The sequence below is a fragment of the Humulus lupulus genome, chromosome 1 (genome assembly GCF_963169125.1).
Source record: "Humulus lupulus chromosome 1, drHumLupu1.1, whole genome shotgun sequence".
NCBI classification, from domain to species: domain Eukaryota; kingdom Viridiplantae; phylum Streptophyta; class Magnoliopsida; order Rosales; family Cannabaceae; genus Humulus; species Humulus lupulus.
In genome coordinates, this window is record NC_084793.1 from 258,674,278 (window position 1) to 258,695,679 (window position 21,402).

Below are 21,402 nucleotides of genomic sequence, written 5' to 3' on the forward strand. Positions count from 1 at the left end.
AACACACCGGAGGAGAGGTAATGAATGCCCACGTCGGTACAACACCCCCTCGACTAGCGTATATCTCGGAGCTTGATAAAGGACTCGTCGTACGTCGTTGCGCCCTTCGGGTAACTTGCCCTCGAGGAGGTACTCAACAATGGTAGTCATCCAGGTCGGCCTGATGTCAATCATCTCAATATCTGCTCGATCTCCGTCTATGCTTGGTTTGTCCAAGAACTCAATTGGCACCAACCCCAGGGTTTCTGCCTCCCCCGAGGTGGCGAGCTTGGCGAGAGCATCTGCATTGGCGTTCTGCTCCCGAGGTATCTGCTCGATCGACCCTTGCCCAAACGTAGACAATTCGGATTTTACCTTAGCCAAATAAGAGGCCATCTTGGGACCCCGCGCCTGATACTCGCCTAGGACCTGATTCACCACGAGCTGGGAGTCGCTGAAGCATTGGACAGAGCTTGCCTTTAGCTCGCTAGCTATCCTAAGTCCGGCTAACAAGGCCTCATACTCTGCCTCGTTGTTGGACGCCTTGAACCCGAACCTCAGCGCCGAATGGAATCTATGTCCTTCTGGGGATATCAGAATGATTCCGGCCCCGGAGCCGTTCTCGTTAGATGAGCCATCAACGAAGATCCTCCACGATGAACCTGAGGAGGTGAGCTGCTGTGAATCTTCCGATGGGATCTCACGGAATCCCGCGCATTCTGCCACGAAGTCGGCCAAGGCTTGACTTTTTATGGTAGTTCGGGGAGTATAGAAAATCTCGAACTGACTGAGTTCGACCGCCCACTTTAGCAAGCGTCCCAAGGCTTCAGGCTTTTGCAGAACCTGCCTTAGAGGCTGATCGTTCATGACGTGTACAGAGTGGGACTGGAAGTATGGCCTGAGTTTTCGCGAGGCAGTGATTAGGCAGAACGCTAGTTTTTCCATCAACGGGTACCTTGACTCAGCTCCGAGGAGTCTCTTGCTGATGTAATAAACCGGTTTCTGAGCCTGGTCCTCTTCTCGCACCAGAACGGCACTAGCTGCGTCCTCAGTCACAGCCATGTAGAGGAAAAGAGGTTCTCCTACCCTGGGCTTTGATAGCACAGGTGGCTCAGCTAGGTGCGTTTTAAGGTCGAGGAATGCGCCCTTGCATTCTACTGTCCATTCGAACTTCTTGTTTCCGCGGAGCAGGTTGTAGAAAGGCAGGCACTTGTCGGTCGATTTGGAAATGAGCCGGTTTAGTGCTGCCACCCTTCCTGTGAGGCCTTGGACATCTTTCCGCGATCTGGGGGATGGAAGCTCGAGCAGTGACCTGATCTTGTCGGGATTTGCCTCGATTCCTCGGGTATTGACTATGAAACCCAAGAACTTCCCCGACGCAACACCGAAAGTGCATTTCTGAGGATTGAGCCTCATGCCATATTCTCGCAGTATGTTAAAACATTCTTCCAGGTCGGCGAGGTGGTTGGTGGCAGTCTTTGACTTGACAAGCATATCGTCGACGTACACTTCCATGTTTTTCCCGATCTGATTCGCGAACATTCTATTTACCAGCCTTTGGTAGGTAGCCCCGGCATTCTTAAGACCGAACGGCATGACCTTATAACAATAGACATTAGTCGGGGTCATAAAGCTGGTATGATCCTGGTCTGCTGGATTCATCGCGATCTGATTGTAGCCCGAGTACGTGTCCATGAAGGACATGAGCTCGTGCCCCGCCGTGGCATCCACCAGTTGATCGATCCTCGGCAACGGAAAGCAATCCTTGGGGCAGGCTTTATTCAGGTCGGAAAAGTCGATACAGGTCCGCCACTTGCCATTGGGTTTTGGAACTAACACGGGATTGGCAACCCAAATGGGAAATCTGGCTTCGCGGATAAAGCCACATTTTTTGAGCCGGGCCACTTCTTCTTCAAGGGCCTCGGCTTGGGTTGTCCCTAAACGCCTCTGCTTTTGAGATTTTGCAGGGACGCTTTTGTCTAGGTGGAGCGTGTGCATGATTACGCTCGGACTGATCCCTATCATGTCCTCGTGCGACCATGCGAATACGTCCAGGTTCTTTTTCAGAAACCCAGTCAGATCCGCCTTTCTTCTATCGCAGAGGTTCTTTCCGAGCTTCACCGTCCGTGACGGGTTTTGTTCATCGATGCCTACCTCCTCGAGATCTTCAATAGCTTGGAGCTCGGACCTGTCCTCGCCTACTCGGGGGTCAATGTCCTCGCTTAAGGCGAGCTTTTCGTCTTTGGAAACCCGAGGTTTTTCAATCTCAGGGGCCGCCTTGTGTCCCTGCGATTCCTCTTCATCCTGAATGGCCATCGCCACCTGCCCGGGTTTAGATTTTCCCTTCATGGAAATGTTGTAGCATTCCCTGGCAGCGAGCTGATCGCCCTTGATAGTGCAGACCCCTGTCGAAGTAGGGAACTTCATGGCGAGGTGCCGGACGGATGTGATAGCTTCGAAAGCAACGAGCGTTGGTCGGCCCAAAATTGCATTGTAGGCAGCGGAGCAGTCAATGACTACGAATTCGAGCAGTTTGGACACTGTTCGGGACTCGTCGCCTAGGGTGATCACCAGCTCGATCGTTCCTATCGCTGCTGACCCTTCGCCTGAAAAACCATATAGCATCATCGAGGTTGCCTTTAGCTCGGAGACGGTCAGACCCATTTTTTCTAAGGTGGAACGGAATAGGAGATTCACCGAGCTCCCATTGTCCACTAACACCCTCCTTACTCTCCGGTTGGCGAGCTGGACTGCTACGACCAAGGGATCGTTATGAGGGAATTGGACATGGCCCGCGTCTTCCTCCGTGAAAGTGACTGGTTGTTTCTCTAATCTTTGTTGTTTTGATTGACGCTGTTCCGGGACGAACTCCCCTCCATTGTGGGCCTTCAACTCATTAATGTACCTCTTCTGGGCGCCTCTGCTCGTGCCAGCCATGTGTGGCCCTCCAGAGATGGTGGAAATCTCTCCCTCGACCACGGGGGGAGGGACGTCCTAATCTACTCGAGGTCCAGGTTGACTGGCTGGGATCTCCGGAGCGGGTCGACCTGTCGGGACCCTGTTCCGCGAGTATTGCGCCAACGGACCTGCTCGGATGAGAGTCTCGATTTCATCTTTGAGGTGCCTGCAGTCGTCGGTATTGTGCCCGACGTCGTTATGAAAACGGCAGAATTTGGAAGCGTCTCTCTTTCCCTTAGGGTGCTTTATTGGCTCCGGTCTTTTCCAGGGGACTCGCGTAGCGTTGGCCAGGAAAATATTCTCTCTGGTTTGGGTGAGCTCAGTATACGTTGTGAACACGGGCTTGAATTTATCCACGGACTTATTCTTCTTTTGACCGTGCTGGACGTTTTCACCATTCCCTTTTCTTTTGCCGCCACCGGGCTGGTTGCTCTGCGTGACGTCGGGAGTCGCTACTACGATCTCTGTTCCCGCCCCAGCGGGCTTCTCGAGGGCCTGGCTGGTCCCCGTGGCTGAAGCTTCAGCTTCCTCCAAGTTTATCCATTCTTGGGCTCTGTTAAGGAATTCACTAACTGAGCTGACCCCCCTCCTTTGAATATCCTTCCACAGATCTCCGCCTACTAGGATCCCGGTCCTCATAGCCATGAGTTTGGAGCTGTCGTCGGCGTCTCTGGCTTGAGCAGCGACATTTGCAAATCTGCTCAAGTAGGCTTTTAGCGTTTCTCCAGGTTGCTGTCTCACGTTAGCTAGGGAGTCGACCTGGACCCTGGCGGCCTGAGAGGCGCGGAATGCCCTCTTGAAGTCAGCCGAAAAGGTCTTCCAGGAGCTGATTGACTGGCTTTTACTTTGTTTGAACCACTGCCTGGCAGGTCCAGTTAGGGTGGAAGGAAAGATCAAGCAACGAAGCTCTGGCCCGATGTTATGAGCCATCATTAGGGTGTTGAACATCCCTAAGTGGTCAGATGGGTCTCCGTCCCCGTTGAACTTTGACAAGTGAGGCATACGAAAGCCAGAAGGGTATGCCGTTGCTGCTATGTTGGGGGCGAAGAGCTCCATCTCATCCCCTGAATCATATTCGTCTTTTTCTTTCTCCGACAGGAGCTTCTTCATCAGCTCCTCCATTTGAGTTAAGCGCTCTAGGGTTTTGTCCTGAGATCCTGGGTTATTCCGGGGCTGTTCAACAGCTCCGGACCCGTTGTACATATTAGGCGGGTTATTGCCCCTCCTATCTGGAGAAAGGTCATTTGGGGCATTCCCGCCATTACGTACTTCGGATCGGACCCCAACTGAGCAGGCCTGGCTACCATCCCTAACTGGACCCTCTCTGTGAGAGTTGAGGCGATCTCGAAGGTCGCCTCCATGGGAATTATGGTGACTTTGTGCTGAACTTAGTCGCTGTCGCAGGTCTCCTCCCGAAAGATCACTCCGTGCACTACCGGTCCAGTGACTCCTGTTGGACAGGCTCGATGTGCGTCTTTGGCGGCTCCGACCTGCTCCTCCTCCCGGTGCCCTGCTGCGGCGGGAAGGCCCGGCCGATGGCGGGTCTCTCCTACTATTTCCGTAGGTCGGGATGTCTCGGACGGTCTGAGGAGACGGATATCTGATGGGAGAAGGAGGATGCCTGACCGGAGAGGCGATCCTAGTGCCGTCTGGACGGACTAAATTTGGTGGGGGCCTCTCGGCCCTGCCAGCTTGATGGTTTCGCGCTGGACGATCTTGACGAGGAACTGGACGTTCTTCGGGGACGGGCTGACGTCTCCGGATCCCCTCGGCCCTCCTTTGGGAATTTCCCCTATCTCTTCTGGGCGTCCTCGAGGAAGGCTGAGAGCTAGGGGTTGATGTCCTAACCGAACGGCTGTACTGCTGCGGTTCGGTCTGAGGCATTTCCTTGAAGTTTGCCTCTTGATGGCGTGATGAAGGGGTGGAGTTGGCTGCAGGGAGTCTACCCGAACGGCTATGCCTGGATCGATTACTCCGGCGAGACTTAGGAGCCTCGCCTTGCCTCTCTCCAACGTTACCGTTGGTTGTGAGAGGGGGTAGTCGACTCAGAATATCCTGGATTTGCTGACCAGCTGCTGCTAGCTGGCTCCTCAGCTGAGCATTCTCCATCTCCACCGCAGTATAATAACATGGATTCGGATTAGGCGGCCAGGACGCCAAACTACCAGTGTCATCTTGGGCGGCCGGGTGCTTTCCTGGCCTTTGCTGGACTTCAGGAACTTCTCCTCGGGGAGGGCAACATGGCGGGCCTCCTGCCCATCATGCTGTTCTGTCTCGTTGCCATGTTTGGATCGAGTGGTCACCATAGTTGTAGGTTTGTGGTAGTACTAATTGGACTTGCTCTCAATGAAAGCACCAAACTATTGACGCGGTTCTTCGGCAACAGGTAATTAAGAGAAGAAGAGAAAGAGATTAGTACTTAAAAGTAGAACCGCCGCAGATATGAAATCTTTGTGAAAAGAACTAGGTGACCTTGAACACGTTTTTAAGTGGTTCGAAGGTTAAAATCCTTCTACTCCACTAGTCAATATTATTGATCTTTTCTGGGTAATTGGTTTACAAAATATATAGTTCTTACAAGACTATTTTTTCCAACCCCTATCAATTCCCAGGGTCTCCATATTTATAGGAGAAGGCACCTGGAAATTGGTAGGGAGGTCATCCCGTGACCTTTCCATTTGTCATATCAAGTCTGTGATATTCATGATTAATTCCTAAACCTGACACACAAGTGTGGTCTAATCAGTATGGAAGGAGACAATGGGCCGCACGGCCCAACCCGTCTGTGGGTGTCTGAATACGCACGTTCCTGCTGCGTGTCCGAGAAGTCAGGGGGATATCGGACACGTGATGGCAGGATTATGCACGTTTATCTTGCGTGTTGACTTCCCATAGGGTCAGAGCTTCCTGAGAAGCTCGCTGCCGGAACAATCCATAACCCGAGCTGATCCGTCAGTGGTCGCCGGATGTTTTTCCCAGCTCCTGGTGCAACAAGAGGGAGCGGGAAACTCCATCCCCTCGAGCTAGAAAGGGCCCGTCCTGAAGATAAAGCCTCTGGCCTGTGGGAGCCTTGGGCTAAATCATATTTAGTCCGAGGCTCGCCCTGCTAAACAGCCCGTGGGAAAACCAGGGCGTACACATACATTTATCAGTAAGCCTATTTTTGTTTAGTTGTAAGTTTAGTCTTTTGTAAATGTATTAATGTTAAGGCTAGTTATCTTACTTAAGTACTTGTATTTTATATGTTTATGTACAACATTTTTAATTAATAAAAGTTATCATATTTTTATTCAAAAAAAATTCTTAACCAATTTGAATTGTAAAAATATATATAATTGTAATATTATATAATTAAATTGTTGAAAAATAATTAGGCCAAAAAAATATATATTAATTAGATCAATTAAATAAAATCAGGCCAAAATATATATATTTATATAAAAATAGAAACCATCCATTTAAAAATAATTAGAAACATATATTAAATAAAAAATGCGGGCACTTTCTACTTCGGTTTTTAGGTAAAACTGAAGTAAAATGTACACTTTCTACTTCGGTTTTACCTAAAAACCGAAGTAGAAAGTGCCCAGGATGCTAGCGTATATACACTTTCTACTTCGGTTATTAGGTAAAAACCGAAGTAGAAAGTGGGGATTCTACTTCGGTTTTTAGCTAGTTTTTACTTCGCTCCGAACTACTTCAGTTGCGAATTTTAGCGAAAACCGAAGTAAATCAAGCTTAAAAACCGAAGTAAAAGCCCCTTTTCCTTGTTGTGTGAGTTTCATTGGCCTTTATTTAATTATATGAACAGATATTGACAAACAAACTTGCAAACAAACTTAAAACGAAGCATTAAAATTAACTCAGGCATTTCAATGAATAGCTTGTGGTCACAACAAAATGAACAAACGAATATTACATACATATATCCATATATGTTATGTAACAATATCATTATGTATATATATGTTCATATCAATTGGTTATTCTCTCAACTGAAGATGGAAATGGACCTATCAATTCGTTGTTGCTCAAACTTCAAATACTCAGATAAACTAATGAGTCAAACCAACTTGGAAAGGTTCCATTTAAGAAATTGTTGTCCATTATAAAAGTTTGAAGCTTCACCATTTCTTAGATTTTAGGTGGAACTAAACCAAAGAAAAAAAAAATTAAACATATTCAAGGAGGCAAAGAACTTTTAGACTATTAAACCTTAACAGGGTGGTAAAGAAAGAATCAATTGAAAATCTATGTGACAAAGTTTGATTTGGAATAGCAAACCCATTTAAATCACTAACCTTAATTGACTTATCTATGATCTTTCCATACTAAAAAAAATGGGTTAGAGACAAATATGAGCCTTGACCCGACTTTCTACTGCAGAAGTGAAGCTCAACATCAACATTGATGATGGAGGACCAAGTGATGTGTGTGGCGGCGATCTGGCTTCTCCAAAGTCAGGTGGTGGTGATGGTTGCTGTAGATAAAATAAGAGAGAGTTTGCGTGGGTGGCGGGGTTCTTGGGTCTCCAAAGTGCAGCGGCCATGGGTGGTTGCCGATGAGAAAGATGAACTGGTTTTGGCAAGGAAAGTGAAAGAAGAAGAGAAGTAGAAAATGGGTCTGGTTTTGGCAAGGAGGCTGGAGGGAGGAGAAGTCGTATAAATGGATTAAAAAATTAATGTTAACCCAAAAATTAGAAAAAACAAAATACAAAAGTGGGAAACAAAAAAAACTACCGTAAAAATGTAAAAGAAATTTAATATACCGTATATACGGTAATTTCCCTATTATATATGTATCAACTATTTTTAGTTTCTAATGTATCTCTCAATATCATTTGGTGAATTTGATAAAGAAAGAGAGCTTCAGTCATAATAATATTATACATATATTTAATTTAAGTTTGTTGCTAGTTTTTTTTTTTTAAAAGAAGTTTGTTTCTAGTTGATAGTATATTATATTATGTTATATGTTTAATATGATATTATTTTAATACATGAAATTTAAGTTTAATTAAATTTTGTTTAAGTTATAAAACGTATGGTTTATTATTTTTAAATAATTGTTATTGTAAAATATCTTATTTTAATTTGTTTATTTATTTATTTTTATTTAAGTTTAAATAATATTTACAATCTACCGTTAAATATAAAAATATTCCGTTAAAGTTAATAAAAAAAAATAAAAAATCGTTAAAACTAAGAATTTTCGTTATTTACACATTTATTATATAGGAGAGATATTTAATAAAATCATAAATAATATTTTAGTTTAATTTTTTATTTGATATACTTATATCATTATTTTATATATAATATTATTTATTTAGTTGAAATTTATATGAGAATGTTACAAATTTAATTAGTATGATTAATAAATTCTATAAATAAAATTAGAATAATAACATTTTAACAAATAATAAATAATAACGAAGTAAAGCATACATATATTCCTATATTTATATATGTGAAATTGGAGAAAGAATATTAATCGTACTTGCACAGCACCAGGTTTTGAAAATCAGTGTCCCCAAAAGGTTATCATAACAAGATTTCACTACGTGTACACACTATAAGATAACAAGCCATAATTAAAAACAAATTAGACTGAGACCTGAGAATGTTGGTATAATTAAGTATACCATATTATTATAGTGGAAAGTTTTACAGCGTAAATTAAGTGATAAAATATCCATTCACCATCATTAACCCATAATGAAACTTCTTCTTCTTCCTCTTTTTTTTTTTTTTTAAAAAAAAATAAAATAAAATAAAATAAAATAAAAACATAAAAAACTTGCGTGACTATCTCCACAAAGTGAGATCTATTCACTACAAGGTGCTTCTAAGAATTATTGTAATAGAGAGGAATGTCTCCTATTATTATTATTATTATTTATGTTAGAAATAGGTTTTAAATTTTGGTTTTTGTTTTGCTTTTATTCTATATTTTATTTTTATTAAAACTATTTTTGAAGTTTCAATCAATTAAAAGTTTTATAAAATTTTGGGTCCCTATGTTTTTGAAATACCATTTGTACTCTCGGTTTCAATAAGTGATAATTAATTTTGTTTTATATTTAAGTAAAACCATTTTAAACTGAAATGATATTATAAATTTGAGAGAAAATACTAATTTGACTAATGTATTTTTCCTAAGTACGCGATCTATCCTTATATTTTGTTAAATGACAATTCAGATTATGTATTTTACAAAATAAATCAAAACAGTACCCTATATTTGATTTTGGTCAAAATATTTTCAAATATAATATTTCATTTTCAGCTACTCGACCACTTTATTCGATTTTTTGAATTCATCGCATCACCAACAATAAAAAAACCTTTTATAATTGAAAATATTTTGACTAAAATTTAATATAAAATACCATTTTAATTTATTTTATAAAATACAATGTCAGAATTATTATTTAATAAAATAAATAGCCCGTTTGATTGTGTATTCAGAAAAATTAAACATCTACCCAAATTTTACATTATGAGAGAGGAAGATATAGTCAGTCCAAAACCATGCAAATATATATACAAGTTTTTGGGTGCAAGTTACCTGTGTAAATTTCTTGACTTCAGTTGAGTTCAGCTTGGTATATTTGCGTTAAATAAGGACAACACAAAATATCACTGCACTGTATTGTATTTGTACTCTCTTTTACCATAATATATTATAAAAGAGCACTTGCTGTAAAGAGCGGCGGCTAGCTCAAGAAGCAGCTCGGCTGGAGAAGGGTACGGCTTAATTGATTAAGACAGCTTTGGAATGGGAGACAAAGTGATTCTTTCTTAAATCTTTAATAATTATCGTTTAAATTAATATATGGATATTTTGTGTTTTCAGTTAGTGAATAGTTTTTTACGGGATTTTTTTATAAATGTGTTTATTGTAGTTATTTAGAGCATATTGTAAATTTTTAGAAAACTCTGAATAATTTATAATGACAAAAACTATATTCAAACATGTTGTACGTGTGACTAATTTTTTTTATGAGCATAGAAAACAACTTGTTTGAACTTAGTTTTCGACACTGTAAATTATTTGAAATTTCTTAAAAATTTGCAAGACACTCTAAATAAATACAATATACACGATCATAAAAAAAACTCGCGCCAAAAACTATTCAAGAGTCGAGAAACACAATAGAAAAATACATATAAATATATTTAATTTAGCTTGATAACTTTATAAAAATATAGCTATGATAAGTCATATTTTTATTTGCATACCCTTTCAATGTCAAGACCCCACCATGGATGCAAGACACTTACCAAATTAATATTTTCAAAAAAGTTGAATGTGAAAGGTCCCTCATTCCTACATTACAATCCTACCTATTTATTATTATATTCCAAAACCCTTTCAAATAAATATATAATTAATTTGATAAGAAAAATAATATTCACTTCTAATATTATTTTTCACCAAGGAGGAACAATCCTAAATTTGGAAAATGAAAGTACTCATCATCAACTAATCCAAATGTGTTTCATATATATATATATATATATTCTATTCTCAAACAATAATCCCACCAATTACATATCAATCACTGGATTAATCCTAATGCTAATTACGTTGCATGACTTGACATCATCATGATTGTGTTTATATTAAGATAAGCATTAATTATTACAGTGATCTATCACGCTTTTATAGCTGACAAGTTAACGATGAGATTTAATTATCAGGTTCAATAATATATATATTTATATATATACTAGGCAGAACTAATGTAACCCACGTTTGTTTAAAGTTATAAATACTATTTATAATTTTAATAAAAATGGATTCCTTATTTAAAAAAAATATATATATAATAGAATGAATTATAGTTCTATAATATATATAAATATGTATATTAATAATCTCTACTTATATGACATCTAAATACAATGTCGACATATATATATTTATATAACTACATGATATATATAAAATACAATAATATTTAAAAAGAAATTAATAATAGAAATAAAATAAAAATAGAAAAAGTCATAGTGTAGACAGTAGTATACATGCATCAACTATTTTTAGTTTCTATTGTATCTAACAATATCCTTGTCCTTTGGTGAATTTGATAAAGAAAAAGAGCTCTAATCACTTGATAAAAAACAAACTATTACACAAATTTATAAGATAAAAAAATAATATGTATGTCTTTATTATTTTTTAATAAATATGATTTAATTATTTAAATTATCATTAAATATCTTTAAAATAATTTATTTTTATTTATTTTTGTTTAAGTTTATGTTTGTTCTAGTTTTTGAATTTGACAGTAACAACAAAATATTATATATTATATGTTTAATATAATATTAAGTTTAAGTTTAAATAAATTTTATTTAAGTTATTAAATATATGGTTTTATTATTTTAAATAATTATCATTGTAAAATATCTCAAAATATCATATTTTAATTTGTTTAATTAATTATTTATTTAATTTTATTTAAGTTTAAGTCATGTTTACAATCTATAGTTAAATATAAGAATATTCCGTTAAATATAAGTATATTCCGTTAAAGTTAACAGAAAAAATAAATAAAAAACCGTTAAAACCAAGAATTTTCGTTATCTACACACTTTTTATATATAAGAGATATATATGTGCATTTTTAATGGTTACTACTCATAGATGGTTACTTTAATATTAACTGTTGGATTAAGATCAATGTTCCATATTTATAGTTGTTAATTAATATTTCTAAAAATCAATTTTGATTTTTTCAAATTTTTGGAAGAGTTATCTAATGAAAAACGTGTATTTATTATGAAAATATAATATTGTAAACTTTTCATTTTTCAAATGCATGTCAATTTCTAAATATAGCTAGTGTCTCTCATTGGTTGGAAACAACATTAATTATGGCAAAAAAAATAACTAAATACGAAATTAATGTAGAAAAAAAATGTTTACCTATTGGTGACTTGCTATACCAAGTCACTATATTCTCACATCATCATAATTGTTAGTACCTATCTATGGGTAGTAACCATTGAGAAGTCTTTCATATATATATATATATATATATACACATTAATATTGTCAATGAGTTCATAACATTCAAACTATTTTTTTAAAAAAAAAAAACCTTCTCTAATAGAGCCAAGAAATATAAAGTATTTAATATGTACAAGGTAAAAATAACTTACAATGCACGTTTGCTTAGTTTTGAAGTTAGAAACATGCTTATTCAAACATGGATTTATTTTTGTTATTTTTTAATTATCATATAAATTTTAAATAAATAAACAATATCATAAAAAAAAAATGTTAATATAGTGTATGACATAAATGTATTAAAAAAATTAGGGAAAAACATTGTCTATAATTTTAATAAAAACTGGTTAATTTTTTTTTCAATATATAATAGAATGAATTAGAGTTCTATAGTATATATGAATATTCATATCAATAATATCTACATATATGACTGTTACACCCAGATTTCGAAATGATAAATTATGACCTCGAAAACTGGGCTCGTCAAGTGTGAGCTCGAAATAAACAACGATCTCGAGGACGTGTAGCCTCGAGAATTCTCTGAGCGCATAATGGCTTGACACTTGAGTATATTTTTCACTGATTGCCTTCAAGCGACATAGCTCGAGCTCGGGAAGTGCAAGCTCGGATGTGATAGCCTCGTGATTAGTGCTCAAAAATATCATTTTATTAATCTTAAAGTATAAAATTAATTAAGTTTTAATTAATATTTTCATGGATTTATTGTCCTATATTTTATATTTGAAAATATTAATTTTAATTTAATTTGTGTTTAATTTTCAAGAAATAATATATATTTTTGACACAAAGAAAAAGAAATGAGAAAGAAAGAATTAAAATTGAAGAAATCATGAAGAAAATAGTATTTTTGAAGGAGAAATAGGCCCAAAATCAAGCCCAAACCCAGCCTATGGCTGTTCTCCACGCTGCCACGTGGCAGATTCCCATTCGGTCAAGCCAGCCGCCAGCCGTCCCTGCCACGATTTGACGCCGAGGGTCCCATCAGCCTGACACGCGTCCCGTCCGCCTGACACGAGCAGCTGCTGAGCAAACCACGGACTGCCACCTGTCCCACTCGTCAGCCCATGCTCCCTAGCACCCGACCAAGACTGACGCTCCAGCCCAGCATCCAACTCGAGCACGCCACCTGTCCCTGTCGTCAGTCCGTGTCTCCACTTTACCAGCAACCACTTCCCATTTTCATCAGCTTTTTGAGCCACTTTCCCACTATTTTATACACGGTTTTACACGTTTTTGAGTCTTATTTACACTATAAATAGAGTACCAAATGGGGTAAAATCTCATCAGATGGTGTAAGGAGAGTATAGAGAGTATTGGAGAGAAAAACACTTATTTTTCATATTTTTCTTTTACATTTTTGTGAGTGAAAACAATGTCTATTTTATGCTAAATTTTCTTGTGGAAAGGCTAGAGTGAAGTTTATGTTTAACAGTATATTTTTAATATATTGATTCTTTATTTTGTTCTTCATTTCTATATATTTGTTACAATTAAATTTATTTTCTTCTAATTTTTATTCTAAATTTATTAGTGGCTTTTACATAAGTCTAGTCATGCTCTTCTTATGTAATTTAGGCTTTTAATTTAATTTAGGATATTTGTTATATTATATGCTTTTTACTGCATTCTGCCATTGGTATTTTGTCGCTCTAAGGTATATAATATGATAGGTTTTTAAAATTAGAAGCTAGTATAATTTAATTAAAGAACATATTTTAAGGTGAGCTTTATTATATATATTTTCCAACTATAATTAATGGTGTAGAATTATAGTTGAGTAGAATGAATCAATTTTATTAAAATATATATATGTTTGCATGAATGAAACTTATGCCTTCCATACTTTCTTCTTTCTGATTCTAATTCCTCGATTTCATTCATTTAATGTTTATATTCTTTTTCAAATTTACATCTTTCCAAAGTTTATTATTTTTAATTTACTAATCTTTCTTTTAATTTTGTATTTTACCTCTCTCTGGATACAACATAGCCTGATTACTACTGCGACCGCTTAGAAGTTTATTGGGCGATATCACCTCGTCAGCATCTATTTGCCCCGAGCATAGCACAGGTTAGATAGCAAGCTCGTGATTGACTCATGGTCTCAACAGACTCGATGCCAATTGCTGATCTCGAAAGATTTGATGAATCATCTGGGATAACCCATTACGTGTGAGCATGTTGGTTGTTGTAAAATCCCAATATTTAAGGGATACCATTTAATCTGTTATCTGTTCCCGATCTTCACGGGACGTTTCCATGGAGATAATGCATTTAATATCATTATTTCAATTGATTTACAGAATATCTTCTCAAAATATGTGGGAATGAATTCTGCAACCTTCTCTATAAATAGAGAAGGAATCACCATTTATAAAGGAGGGATTTCTGATTTCTTGAGAGGAATTTCTGGGCAACTCTTCTCTGAAAATTTTCCAGAAAACTCCCAAGTCTTAATAATATAGACTCGTGGACTAGGCAGATTTAACTACTGAACCACGTAAAAATCCTATTGTTTTTCTTCATTATTCATTTGCTTCATTGTTTTATTGTTTAATTGCTCAATAATTTAAGTTGACGAAAAATTGCGTCAACAGTTTGGTATTTTCGTTGAGAGCATTAAATAGTACGTGCGTGAGTCTGTTCAGTCAAAGAGCCTCTTGAATCAACAATGGCAGCAAATAATCCCAATGTTCCTGAGGAGGAAATTTTAGATGAAGCTGACTACCCCCGATGCACTGGAAAGCAGCCCATGGTGAACTCGGACCCTGATGAGAGGAGTAGTTCATCTGACTCTCGGGGACCACCGACCCCTAGGGACGACGAAGATATGTACTACAATCTTGAGTTGGAGCTCAAAAATCGTGGAGCTCAAAAATCGTCAACTGCAAAAGCAGTTGGCAGAGGCCAAGAAGCGCAATGAAGAGCTAGCTAGACTAGTTGCTGAGGCATAGGCGACTCAGGCCCCACCTCCGCCAAAGGCCCAGGCTCCGCCTTCGTGGGACGTTCATGTTCCTCCACGTAGGCCTAGAGGGCGGCCATGCAAAAATGCTGCCACCTGAAGAGCGGAGCATCCTTCGCCGCAGCAGAACAGGCTGCTCCGCCGAGGCCCCGGAGAAGTAACCTGGCTAGAGGTCCTGCCAACCCAACTACGGAGGCACCAGCTGGAGTAGGGAATAACTGAGCCCCCACGGAGGGTCGAACCCAAAATCCTGGTAACACGCAGAATGTTCCAGAGCCAGATCGAGCAAACTCAGGGCCTTCTAGGCCCCGTAATGGATGGTAGCCACCATCACCCATAAGGCACCCACAATCGCCAATAAGGTATCCCTCACCAACTCGAAGAAACACACAACCGACCTAGGGTGATAGGGAAAGGCGAGCTGGGCAAAGGCGTGGAAATGGGGAGACTGCTGGGGAGCATTGAGGTACCCAACCCACGAGAAGCCAACTGTCTTGGTCTCACACTAATAGGACGAGGCAACCGACAAGGAACCCATCTCGAAACAACCGCGCAACAAGCCATGTAAGTGAAGGCTCGGGGGACACTAGGTCCATTAGTATGTATGACCAGGGACGTAGAAAAACTGGGAATCAAAGGGATCACCCAGATTTACGAGAACACTTGAACCATAACCGGGGGAATGATAATCCATCGAACCCAGATCTGAGGGATCATCTCAATGGGTGCAAGAACCCCATACCGAGGCGCGAAACTGGGGTTGTAATCAACGATAACCAGTTCCCACTGCTTCAAGTTAGACCCGCCGTGGATCCAGTCCAAGAAAGGATTGAATAATTGGAAAGAGCATTCAGTCTCTTACAAAATGAACGAAGTCGGGAACAGGACGAAGAGTTCAACGAAGAACTCGAACCCTTTGCCCCCCATATTTCCAGCACCCCGTTTCCTCAGGGATTCCGAATTCCTCATGTCCCACCATTTGATGGGAATTCAGATCCGTACAGTCATTTAAGTCCGTTCAACACAATCATGCGAGCCAGTAATGTAGGCTATGAGCTCAGATGCGTGCTGTTCCCAGCCTCGCTCATGGGACCAGCAAAGAACTGGTTTGAGAAGTATAAGAGACATTTGATTGCATCTTGGGATCAATTATCTAGAGATTTCAAGAAGCAATTCAAAGCCATGGTTGGAATTAGGCCTGAGGCGTCTGCCTTGACCAATGTCCGACAGCAGCCGACTGAAACATTGAAAAGTTACCTCACAAGGTTTAATTTGGAAGTCGCTTGAGCTCGTGATGTCGACGATAGTGGCCATTTAATGGCTGTCCGAGCTGGAGTAATGCCTAGAAGTCCTCTCTGGGAGGATATGCAGAGGAAGCCCATAAGGTCCTTAATCGAGTTCAATCGACGAGCGCAGAGGTTTGTTAATGTAGAAGAGGCGAGCTCAACATTAAATATGACCTCTCAGCCCATAACTACAACAACAAACACAAACTCTGCCTCGACCTCGGTGGATCCTATGACCTCAAAACCCCCTGGGGACAACCATTCTAAAAGAAAGAAAAATGAAGGGAATAACCTTGAGGAGAAAGGTGGAAAGAAGAAGAAAGGGGAAAGATATTTCTCCGTATACAAAGTGTATACCGAGCTCAATGAGTCTCGGGAGAATATCTACCTGGCTAATGAAAACCAGGTCCCTTTCAGACGGCTTGACCCCATGAGGAACCAAAAAGCGAAAAGAGACACCAACAAGTACTGCCGATTTCATAGAGATATTGGACATACAACCGATGAATGCAAGCAATTAAAAGACGAGATCGAAGGATTGATCTTGAGAGGATAGTTCATACAATATGTTAGGAACCAAAACCCCAATCAGGCTTCTACCAGCCAGAGGGCAGCAGCAACACCACCTGCCCAGAACAACAACTCTCGAGCAAGGGAAGACGAACGACCCCCTCCGATTGATGGAGAAGATTTTATAACCATCTCGACGGGGGGGGGGGGGGGTGGGGCACATATTGCAGGACCGGGCAGGAACACCTAGAAACGATATGTGAATGAGTTGAAAACAGGTGACAGGTCTCTTTACGAACCCGAGCCCAGAGCTCCAAAACAGCAAAGGGTTGAATCTCAACCTATAACTTTTACGGGGGATGATGCGTCTCATGTACAATTCCCTCACAACGCCCGCTGGTCATCACCCTTCAGCTCGTGATTAAGAGGGTACACAGAAAGATTGATTGATAACGAGAGCTCAGTAAATATCCTTTATAAGACCACCTTAGAAAAGATGGGACTCGCGCTTCGCGACGTAAAGGCCTGTGCAACGACGTTCTACGGGTTTTCAGGAGAAGGGATTTCCTGTGTAGGATCCATCGAACTCCCCGTGATCTTGGGAGACTTCCCATTCTTGACAACCAAGATGATGGAGTTTGTAGTAGTGGATCTTCCATCGGCCTACAACATACTGCTCGGGAGACTCGCCCTAGTAGGGCTGGGGGTAGTGTCGTCCGTTAGGCACCTGGCCATCAAGTTCCCGACTTCTAGTGGCATCAGGACGTTGAAAGGGGACCAGCTCGCATGGAGGGAATGTTATAGCATTTTTGTTAGAGGAAAGAAACAGATGAGTGCACAAACACTTGTCGTAGTTTTGAATAAGGATGGGACAGTCTTCGAGATAGACGAGGAAATTGATCCGAGAATAGAAGAAAGGGCTGATCTCGAGCCGTTAGAGGAGCTCGAAGAGCTTGACCCCCGAAAACTGCGAAGGTGGGGAAAAACCTTCCAGAAGAAATGAAATAGCAATTAATTTGATTTTTGAAAAAGAACCAGGATGTTTTTGCGTGGTCACATTCAGACATGGTAGGGATAAGTCCGAATGTGATGAGCCACGCTCTTAACATTGACAAGAGCTTCCCCTCGAAGCAGCAAAAACAAAGACTCCTGGATGACGACAGAAAGAAAGCCCTGAAGGAAGAGGTCGATAGGTTAAAGGTGAATCAATTCATACGAGACGCCTTCTACCCTGATTGGGTCGCCAACCTGGTGTTGGTTCCAAAACCTAACGAAACATGGCAGACTTGTATCAATTACTCGGACCTCAATAAAGCATTTTCTAAGGACTGCTTTCCCCTACCTCAGATCGACTAGCTCGTAGATACCACAGCTGGGCATGGACTTATGTCATTCATGGATGCTTATTTTGGATATAACCAGATTGCCATGCATGCCCTGGACCAAGAGCATACGAGTTTTATGATAGATAAAGGACTGTATTGCTACAATGTCATGTCGTTCGGGTTCAAGAATGCTGGAGCCACATACCAACGACTCGTAAACATGATGCTCTCTGAGCAGATAGGTAATAACATGGAAGTTTATGTTGATGATATGGTGGTCAAATCTAAACATAACAATAACCATGTGGACAACCTCGAAGAATGCTTCGTCGTACTACGAAAGTACAACATGAAGCTCAACCCCCAGAAATACTCTTTTGGAGTATCGTCGGGAAAGTTCTTGGGTTTCATTGTAAACGAACGAGGAATAGAGGCTAATCCTGACATCCAGGCGTTAATTGACACGCCCTCACCGTGAAAGCATAAAGATGTCCAAAGTTTGACTGGACAGATGGCGGCATTAAGTAGGTTCATCTCGAAGTCTACAGATCGTTGTCTCTTATTTTTCAATCTTTTGAGAGGGGGCAAAAATTTTGAGTGGACAGAGGAATGCGAGCTAGCATTTCAGGAGCTCAAGAAGCACCTCGCGGAGCCTCCTATCTTGTCGAAACCTATCACAAGAGAAATTTTGTATCTATTTCTCGCTACAACTGAGCACGCCATCAACGCCGTGCTCGTCCGAGAGGACCAGAAGGTACAAAAGCCAGTATACTATGTCAGCAAAAGGTTACTGGGGCAGAATCGAGATACCCCTTAATGGAGAAATTGGCTCTTAGCCTGATTCACTCGTCTCGAAAGCTTCGACCTTACTTTCAAGCACACCCCATCCATGTGCTGACTGACCAACCACTACGACAAGTCTTATCAAAGCCAGAAGTCTAGGGCCGATTATTTAAATGGGCTATTGAGCTCAGACAATTCGAGGTTACTTCTCATCCGAGAACAACCATTAGAGGATAGGCCCTGACAGACTTCATAGTGGAATGCATTGGAATGACTGACGACGAAGTTATTACCCCAGCCTGTGAGCTGTGGAAACTTTATGTCGATGGATCTTCCAACGAAAATGGATCGAGGGCAGGAATCATACTAATCACCCCAACTGGGAGTCGATTTCACTTTGCTTTGAGATTTGACTTTGAAGCATCTAATAACGAGGCTGAATACGAAGCTCTACTGGCAGAACTTCGAATAGCCAAGGAACTCAAGGCTAAGGCGATACATTGCTACAGTGACTCGCAGTTGGTGGTCAACCAAATTTTAGGGGAATACCAAGCTCGTGGGACAAAAATGGCTGCATATTTAGAAAAAGAAAAATCATCTCTTGAACACTTCGAGTTCTACACAATAGAGCAGGTTCCCCGAGAGCAAAACTCGAATGCAGACGCCCTAGCCAGGTTCGCCACATCCACCGAGGTCGACGAGCTTAATGTTGTACCAATCGAGCATCTGTCGATGCCCAGTATAAGCAAACTTAAACAGGGAGACGTTTGCATGATTGAATCCGAGGCAATCTGGATGACCCCAATAGTTAAGTACCTTGAAACCGGCCTTCTCCCGACAGAACGGAACAAGGCTCGAAAACTGATTCCCAGATACACTATCATGGAAGGAAGGCTATATCAGAGAGGATACTCTATGCCACTGCTCCTATGTGTGACTCCACTCGAGGCCAAGAAGATCCTAGAAGAGATACATGAATGATTCTATGGGGACCACACTGGGGGGCATAGCTTATCGAAGAAAATTATCCGCCAAGGATACTTCTGGCCCACTATCAAAGCAGACTCATTTGATTACGTCAAGAGATGCGATAAGTGTCAATGGTTCATGATAATCCCATGAGCTCCACCTTCCGAGCTAACTATGATGACCTCCCCATGGCCCTTTGTGGTCTGGGGAATTGACCTCATAGGCTCATTGCCAACAGGCAAGGGCAGAGTTAAATACGCAGTAGTCACGATAGATTACTTTACGAAGTGGACCAAGGCCGAACCCCTAGCAACAATTACCTCAAAGAAAGTCTTGGACTTTGCGGTAAAAAATATAATCCGCCGATATGGAATGCCAAGGAAGATAGTATCGAATAACGGTACTCAGTTCGATAGTGAACTGTTTACTAATTTTTGTGAGAAAAATGGGATAATAAAGAGCTTCTCCTTTGTGGCCCATCCCCAAGCGAATGGCCAAGTCGAAGCTGTGAATAAAACCCTGAAGAGCTCAATGAAGAAGAAATTGGAAGAAGCTAAGGGAAAATGGCCTGATGAGCTACCCCAAGTCTTATGGGCTTATCGGACCATAGCTCGTACTTCCACAGGTCATACCCCTTTTTCTCTGTCATATGGATGCGAGGCTATGTTACCAATCGAGGTCAAAATACCCACCATTCGTATGACCAAGCCTCGAACCAATCCCAGCATCGAAGTAAGTCTGGACTTGATCGAAGAAAGATGGGATGACGCCCAGCTAAAAAATGTATCTTATCAGTAGCAAGCCACCCGATATTTCAATAAAAGGGTTTGAGACAGGAAATTAGGATTGGGAGACTTGGTGCTAAGGCGTGTGTTCCTAGCTACGCGAGACCCAGCCGCTGGCGTGCTCAGGCCTAATTGAGAATGACCTTATCAAATTGAATCAGTTATCCAACCCGGCGTCTACAAATTGGCAAGATTAAACGGGGAATTGGTACCACGAGCATGGAATGACGAACATCTACGACCTTACTATCAATAGTGTAGGAATGATGTCACCTGTAACCATGCTTGTTTATCTTTACTATGCTTCTGTTAATAAATTGTTCAAATCCTGAATAAAGTTCATTTTCGTTTCAATATGCTGTATTTTTTGCAAACTCTCTTAATTTAATAACCTATGGTCGCACTCATAGGATATTAAAGGGGCATGGTATATATACCGTAAGCTTGAAAAAATAAAAAATAGCATACACGAAAAGAATAAAAGTGTTTGGATATAACCAAATACGCGAGCTAAGATAGTTTGGACATAACCAAATTATTAAAGAATAAGAGATAGTTTGGACATAACCAAATTATTAAAGAATAAAAGTGTTTGGATATAACCAAATACGTGAGCTAAGATAGTTTGGACACAACCAAATTATTTAAAAATAGAAGTATTTGGACATAACCAAATACGCAAGCTACAATAATTTGGGCATTAAAAATAAAGTGTTTGGATATAACCAAATGCGCGAGCCAAGGTAATTTGGATATAACCAAATGCGCGATCTAGATATAACTAGATCAAAAATATGTGT